At 53.9% G+C, this 8,162-nt stretch overlaps 1 non-coding gene across 1 annotated transcript; it reads right to left on the bottom strand.

Annotated features, from left to right (window-relative positions):
- Window positions 1–1,280: 1,280 nt before the first annotated feature.
- trnar-ucu (transfer RNA arginine (anticodon UCU)) lies at window positions 1,281–1,371 on the bottom strand. The gene is given in 2 exon segments: window positions 1,281–1,316; window positions 1,335–1,371. It is a non-coding gene; the product is annotated as a tRNA-Arg (tRNA).
- Between the last annotated feature and the right edge of the window lie 6,791 nt (window positions 1,372–8,162).

Below are 8,162 nucleotides of genomic sequence, written 5' to 3'. Positions count from 1 at the left end.
ATCTGTTTTGTTTCGAATGCTCCATGCATTCAGATACAGAGCATTTAGTTTTGTCCTTTTATTATTTTTGTCACCTCTAGCCTTATCTGTCGATTTACTCTTAGATTTGTACATTCTGTCCCTTCCTGTCACAGTCTGTTTATCATTTCCCATATTTATACCTTTCTCTCTTGCCTTGTCTCTCCTCCTTGATTCACCATATCTTCCCAAATTTGATCCCTTGCCCCCACTATTCAGTTTACAACCGTCTCTACTTCTCTAGTTATTTGGCTCGCTAGAACAACGGCACCAGCACGGTTCAGGTGTAGACCGTCCCAACGGTACAGCCACCACGTTCCCCAGTACTGGTGCCAATGCCCCACGAACCAGAACCCACAACTGCCACACCAGTCTTTCAGCCGCACATTACTTTCTCTAATCTTATTTGTCCGATGCCAATTTGCACATGGCTCAGGTAATAATCCAGAGATGATTAACTTTGAGGTTCTGCTTCTTAATTTGCTGCCTAGTTCCTCATACTGACTTTGCAGAACCTCTATCCTTGTCCTGCCTATGTCGTTGGTACCGACATGGACCACGACGACTGGATCCTCCCCCTCCCATTGTATGTTTCACTCCAGCCCTGAGCAGATGTCCTGAATCCTGGCACCGGCAGGCAATACAGCCGTCTGGACTCTTGCTCTTTGCTGCAGAGAACAGAGTCAATCCACCTTACTATACTGTCCCCTACTACCACTACATTCCTTTTTTCTCCCTCTTTGAGCCGCAAACGCTTACTGCAGACGTGTTTGCCCTGGATCACACTGGCATCCAGGAACTCCCACATGCTGCAGCTGTGACACATCACCTGTCCTGTCATCCTTAACGTGTTTCAATTAACTACTTAAATATTTTATTCAATTATTCATTTTACTGTATATTTTATTAAACTTACCACTAGTTTGTTTACTATTTTAAACGTGAGGACGAAAATGGACCTTAATCACTGAACAGATGTGCATCAAGCAGGTCGGTTCTTCCAAACCAATCAACTACCTGCTTGCCTGTGATGTCACAGCTTACCAGATCCTCACCAAACAGCTCCTTCCACTGCACCGAAGAAAGAACCAAATCCTGTCTGCTCACCCCAGCGGCTCTCTGTTTCCCTGCTCTCACTCTCCATTGTGACGTCACTCCTCGATTTTTTTCCCATGCTCTGCTCCTCTCTCTCCGAGTCTGTGCTTTTGACGCATTTCTTCATTTGCTGTTCCGTTGTGCTCCTCTGTTTCTGGTCCAAAATCTGACTCTGGTGGGATTTGAACCCACAACCTTTGAATATCTTCTTAATCAGTATTTAGAAGTCCAACACACTACTCATTGCGCCACAGAGCCTCACACATTTTTGCTTACATCACTAAGGCCTTTGATCTTGTCAGCAGAGACGTCCTCTTCAAACTGCGATGGAACATCGGCTGCCCTCCTGACCTCTTCGGCATCATCTCTTCTTTCCACGAGAACATGAACAGTTCCATCAGTTGCAATGGAGCAACATCAGATGCTTTCAAGATCAGCAGTGGGGTAAAGCAAGGCTGCACGCTGGCGCCAACTCTCTTAGGAACAGAGGAACATAGGAGTAAGCCATTCAGCCCGTCGATCCTGCTCTGCCATTCAATTCGATCATGGCTGATCACCTACCTCAAAGCCCCTTTCCCGTGCTATCCCCATATCCCTTGATGTCATGAGTATCAAGATTTCTATCAATTTCTGTCTTGAACATGCTCAATGATTGAGCTGCCACAGCCCTCTGGGGCACAGTATTCCAATGATTCACCACCGTCTGAGTGAAGAAATTCCACCCATCTCAGTTTTAAATGGCCTACTCCTTATTCTGAGACGATGTCCTGCTTTGTGTGTGGGTCTCAGGACCACACAAGGTGAGATCAGCTCACTGAGCACAGGCCCATCCTGCTCTATATGGTGCTCAGTACCTCACCAAATGAGAATAACTAACACACCACAGGCCATGGAGCCTCGGCCCATCCTTCCCTGATTGCGGTTCAGTGCCAACCAGGTCAGATCAGCTAATTCAGCACAGGCCGGAGATGGAAGCTGGATCTTTCCTGCTCTGGGGACTCCGTACCATACCAGGTGCGATGAAGTAAAATACCACAGGCCGGGGATGGAGCCTGAGATTTCCCTGTTCTGTGTGGGGCTCTGCACAACAACGTGTGAGAAGAACTATCATCCCTCAGGCTGAGGAAGGAGCCTGGGCCCATTCTGTTCTGTGTGACTCCTACCACACTGAGTGGGATCAGTTAACACAACACAGGCCATGAATACAACCAGGCCCTTTCCTGCTCCGTGTGGCTCAGTATCACACCAGGTGGCATCAGCTAACACAGCACAGGCTGGGGCTGGGGCTGGAGCCTGGGCCCGCCCTGCTCTGTGGGCTCAGTAACAACCCGTAAGATGAACTTTTTTCAAAAGACTTCAGTGTATTTATCTCTGTCCAACACTCTGAGGCAGCTTTCTGTGTTTATAAAGAGTGTAATTTATTGACTGGTCTCTTGGATCAAACAGGGTAACAGACAGAGGTCTGTGTGCAGAGGGTTTGGGGGTGAGCTCTGATTCCTAACCCTTTCTGGATTGTGAGGAATAAAGAATGAATGAGAGAGAGAGAATGTGGGAGAAGGGATGATGGAAGAATTTGTCCGTGAACCTGATTAAAAGTGGCTCAAACGCAAGATAATATTAAGATATCAAGAGCAGAACATTAACATAATCTGAGTTCCGCGATCTGGTCGGGTCCCATTCCCCTGAAGTGAGGAATGAACGGGTGGGGAAATCCCGCCTGGAGTTATATTTGTCTCCAATGAAGATGAGTTCACAGTGAGGCTGGAATAGCTCAGTTGGGAGAACACTAGATTGAAGAACCAGGATACAATCCCTGGTTTCATCAGTTTTAATTTGGTGTCTCCTTCATTTTAAGGAGAGAGAATCAGAGGGGAGATTTTCCACTCTTGACCCCATGGGCTGAATTTTAAACTAACGGTGCGGCTCTTGGCAGAGGCACCGGAATTGGGTGTCGTCACCACACGAGTGAAATGTGGCCGACCGACCCCGATCACGGAGCAGCCGACCAATTAATGAAGGGGAGGCGTGGGGCCTATGTAAACAAGGACCAGAGGTCGGGAACGATGCACCGATGGCACCGACATCTGACACAACGGCAGGTGCTGGCACCATATTGAAAGGGCTGCCAGACCTGCATTCACTGCTGCCTGGTTTAAAGGAGTGTCTTCCTGAGAGCCCTCTGCTGCCCCAGGTCCCGTTCTGCTGCCTCTGCTGTCCCAGAACCCGTTCTGCTGCCTCTGCTGCCCCAGGTCCCGTTCTGCTGTCCCAGGACCCGTTCTGCTGCCCCAAGACCCGTTCTGCTGCCTCTGATGCCCCAGAACCCGTTCTGCTGCCTCTGCTGCTCCAGGACCCGTTCTGCTGCCTCTGATGCCCCAGGACCCGTTCTGCTGCCCCAGGACCTGTTCTGCTGCCTCTGCTGCTCCAGGACCCGTTCTGCTGCCCCAGGACCCGTTCTACTGCCTCTGATGCCCCAGGACCCGTTCTGCTGCCCCAGGACCCGTTCTGCTGCCTCTGCTGCTCCAGGACCCGTTCTGCTGCCCCAGGACCCGTTCTGCTGCCTCTGCTGCCCCAGGACCCGTTCTTCTGCCTCTGATGCCCCAGGACCCGTTCTGCTGCCCCAGGACCCGTTCTGCTGCCTCTGCTGCCCCAGGACCCGTTCTGCTGCATCTGCTGCTCCAGGACCCGTTCTGCTGCATCTGCTGCCCCAGGACCTGTTCTGCTGCCTCTGCTGCCCCAGGACCTGTTCTGCTGCCTCTGCTGCCCCAGGACCTGTTCTGCTGCCCCTGCTGCTCCAGGACCCGTTCTGCTGCCCCAGGACCCGTTCTGCTGCCTCTGCTGCCCCAGGACCCGTTCTTCTGCCTCTGATGCCCCAGGACCCGTTCTGCTGCCCCAGGACCCGTTCTGCTGCCTCTGCTGCCCCAGGACCCGTTCTGCTGCCTCTGCTGCTCCAGGACCCGTTCTGCTGCATCTGCTGCCCCAGGACCTGTTCTGCTGCCTCCGCTGCCCCAGGACCTGTTCTGCTGCATCTGCTGCCCCAGGACCTGTTCTGCTGCCTCTGCTGCCCCAGGACCTGTTCTGCTGCCCCTGCTGCCCCAGGACCAGTTCTGCTGCATCTGCTGCCCCAGGACCTGTTCTGCTGCATCTGCTGCCCCAGGACCAGTTCTGCTGCATCTGCTGCCCCAGGACCAGTTCTGCTGCCTCCGCTGCCCCATGACCTGTTCTGCTGCATCTGCTGCCACAGGACCTGTTCTGCTGCATCTGCTGCCCCAGGACCTGTTCTGCTGCCTCTGCTGCCCAGGACCCGTTCTGCTGTCACTGATGCCCCAGGACCCGTTCTGCTGTCTCTGCTGCCTGATAGGTAAGGAGCTGAATGCGAGCCTGCAGTGACCATGGTCCAATGGTTAGGCGATGCCTTCCTGCAGGTTCGCCTCCAGGTGACAACAGATAGGTGGAAGATCCTCTTCCCCAGGGATGGGAGGTGGAGACCTGTCCACCTGACCAAGCAAAGCTGCTTTGAGATAGTAGGTGAAGTCAGCAGCCGTGGGGTCACCCCCAAGACATGGATCCAGTGCACGAAGTGGGTCAATGACCGGAACCGGGCTGCTCAGGTGCAAACTCAAAACACTTTGGACCCTTTGGACATTGTGCATGGCAGAGTGAGAGGGAGTGTTTGGTGGAAAGGGAGTGACCACCCAGTCATGTGTATTGGGGAAGGGCAGCAGGACATGCTGCCTGAGGCTTGGCTGCATCTCGGTGGGAAGTGCACATCAGTCATTGTATAAACTCACACAGTCCCTCGAGAGGGGCCACATGCAGGAGGAATATGTGTGTCCACATCATGGACTGCTGGACTATCACCATCAGAGATATTGTGCTTGCCCCCGCTGGGAGACTAACTTTGTTGATCATAGTGGCTGCAGGAGAAGACAGCCCACAATCGGAAAGAGCATGTCAAGACTGGCAGTGGATGCCTTATCTCCATGTCCTCATCCCGATGGAGGAGGAGGCCATGGAACAGGCAGGGCAGCAAAGCAGCTGCTCCATAGCTGATGGAGAGACAGGGACACCTACCTAAGAGAGTGAGTGAACATCTCCTGGGGCACAAGGGAGCATCCGCTGCAAAGGAGCCATACTGCTCATCTGTTCACCACTGCATCAATGGAGCTGCACAGTAGGGGTGGTTGGAATGTCACGATGGGCAGACCCTAACCCTTCAATGTCCCTGTTTTCACATGCAGGCTAGGATGAACGACAAGAGCGAAGAGCTGGAGAGACTGTGGGACAGCCAGACACCTCTGAGGAGGAGGAGGGAGCCTCAGATGGTGCACCTTCACCTCATTCCCCTGCACCCTCCACCAGCACAGAAACCCTCACTCGGTGGGTATCCACTTGATGATAGATTTGGGCACACAAGCTGGTGAGCACGTCACAGACAGGCCCAGGCAGCTGACGGAGGCTGTGACAGCCGAGGCCACTGGCAGTTGGAAGTCTGTGGGAGGCCAGGCCCATGCTGAGTCCCAGGCTGATGATGTGCCTCTGGTGTCACCAGGAAGACGGGAAATACTGCAGCTGCAGCAAGAGGTCAGGCAACATCTGGCAGAGTTGCCGGAGGTTATGTGTACCCAAGTTCGGATGATGGAGGAGTCCATCCAGGCCTTGCATGCTGCACTGTCTCTGATGGGGGTGTGTCTGGCTTCCTTCCTTGAGAGATTGGTGACTCTGATGGAGAGCCAGATCCAGCCGACCAATCAGTGGCTGCCGGAGATGCGCGCAGACTTGCACTCCATCGCTTTGTCCATGAGATCCATCCAGCGGTGACAAGGTGAGAGGGGGGACGAGGCACCTGAACTCTTCACCAGGTCCACATCCCTCTCAGGTCAGCAGGGAGGTACAAGTGTGTCTTATAAGGGGGAGGAGCAGCTGGCTGCGACATCTGGGGTCTCCTCTCAGGGTGCTGCTGGTGTGGACAGCAGCTCCAAAGCCCCTCTGCCAGTGACACAAGTGATGCCAGTGCCTGCCTCCATCACCCTCGATGACAGAGGGGGGTCCCTGTACCTGTGCAGGAGGCCCTCAGTGTGCCGGGGCCCTCCAGGCCTCAGGCAGCAAGAGGACGGCCACCAATGTCATCCCAAGCCATGGGGCAGCAAGGTCAGCAGCCTGTCTCCATCTCAGCTGACAGAGCAGGGGGAGCACCACGTAGGAGCACACGGAAAAGATTTAAGAAGAGCACCTAGATTCACTGAGGGGTTCACGGGTGAATGTACATTCCAGATGGATAGGGTTGTGTTTGGTGTCACACGGAATAAAGAAATGATGTTCTCTCACTATGTCTCCTTCTTATTGTTGATACCCTTTGGGACTTCATTTAAACCCTTCCTCCCAAGGGGCTGGAAGTGAGGGACCAAGCCCTGAGTTTACAAAGCTTCGGCCTTGTCACTGTGCGATGTGTACCTGGACGCTGCAGAACAGAAGGAAGGAGGTGACAACAGGGCTGCTTAAAGCTAAGACATTTTTTGCTGTGGTTCCAGAAGGTGGTAAGGCTCAAAGGAAACTTGAATGTATAAGGGTGTCTCATGTCTCCCTTGTGTGTATCTCATGGCCCCGTTCCTGCTGTGCCTGAGGTTCTTCATCTGGCACAGCTTGGGCAGCATCCTCCTCCACGTCCTCATCATCAGAGGAGACACCACACTCCACGATATCCTCACTAGTCAACACCTCACCCCTCTGTAATGCCAGATTGTGCTGTGCACAGCAAACCACCACGATATGCGAGACCCTCGCCGGGACATACTGAAGGGCTCCACTGGATCGATCTAGGCACCTGAATCTCGTCTTCAGGAGACCAATGGCCTCCTTGATGGTCGCTCGGGTTGACCCGCAGCAGTTGTTGTACCTCTCCTCTGCATCGGTGCGTGGGTTCCTCACAGACGTCAGTAGTCATGTCCTCAGTGGGTAGCCCTTGTCTCCAAGGATCCATCTCTGAAAGCGGATGGGGCCGCGGAAAGGTTCTGGCACCTGGGAGTGCCTTGGTATGCAGGCGTTGTGGCTGCTTCCCGGGATTTGTGCACACACCTATGGGATCCATTTGCAGTGGTCGCAGACCAATTGCACACTGAGCAAGTGGAAGCCCTTCCTGTTGAAGGCTGCTGGCTGGTCTGCAGGAGCTTTGATGGTCACATGGGTGCAGTCAATGACACCCTACACCTGGTGGAATTCAGCGATGGCCCCGAATCCTATAGCTCTCTCAGCTTGACTGTTTGGATCAATGTGCACATAGTCACCGGCCCTCCTGAACAGGACATTGGTGACCTCCTTGAGGCACTGATTCACCAAAGACTGTGAGATTCCACACATATCTCCAGTGGATCCCCGCAATGATCTGGTGGTGAAGAAGTTCAGTGGCACAGTGACCTTCAGTGACACTGGCATCAGGTGCCCACCAAGTCGCATGGGGCACAGCTGCATCATGGCAGAGAGATCAGTGACGACCTCCGTGGAGAGGTGCAGTCTGCGGAGACACTGTCACTCGGACATCTGCAGGTAGTTGAACCTCGGCTGACGTGTTCCTCTGCCTCCTTCGAAGCCTCCTGTTCGAGGCTGGCCTTCCTGTGGGCCCCCAAGCTGCTGTGGTGCCCCTGCTGGTGCCTGCGCCTCCCTCCCTTCCTCTCTTCTCCTCCTCCTCCTCCTCAATGGGAGCCTCGAATCCAAAGAGAGCCTCGAATGAGGCCCATGACAGGTTGCCCCTCCCTGAGTGCAAGGCCTTCACAGTAAACAACACCCAGCCACATTTACCTTACTTGTCACCCTCAATGAAGTGGCACTGCCCCAATGGCACCCTGGTGTTGTTCCCTCTGCAGAGCTGGCACATTGGCCCCCACTCCTGACAGTGTTTCCCGATGCCCTTTCCCCCTCCACCCTTGCTGCCAAGTTTTGCTGCCTCACCCGATAGCTTCCCAGTGAAGACAACCCTCAGCTCCCACCTCCCAGTCACCTCCTTTAACCAGGCGAGGCTCTGAAGCCCCGTGGTTCCCGTGTGCTATTAGTTCAAT

This window comes from Heterodontus francisci, unplaced genomic scaffold (assembly GCF_036365525.1).
Source record: "Heterodontus francisci isolate sHetFra1 unplaced genomic scaffold, sHetFra1.hap1 HAP1_SCAFFOLD_61, whole genome shotgun sequence".
NCBI classification, from domain to species: Eukaryota; Metazoa; Chordata; class Chondrichthyes; order Heterodontiformes; family Heterodontidae; genus Heterodontus; species Heterodontus francisci.
The sequence above is the reverse complement of the archived record's forward strand: the minus strand, read 5'-3'. Positions and strand labels throughout refer to the sequence as shown.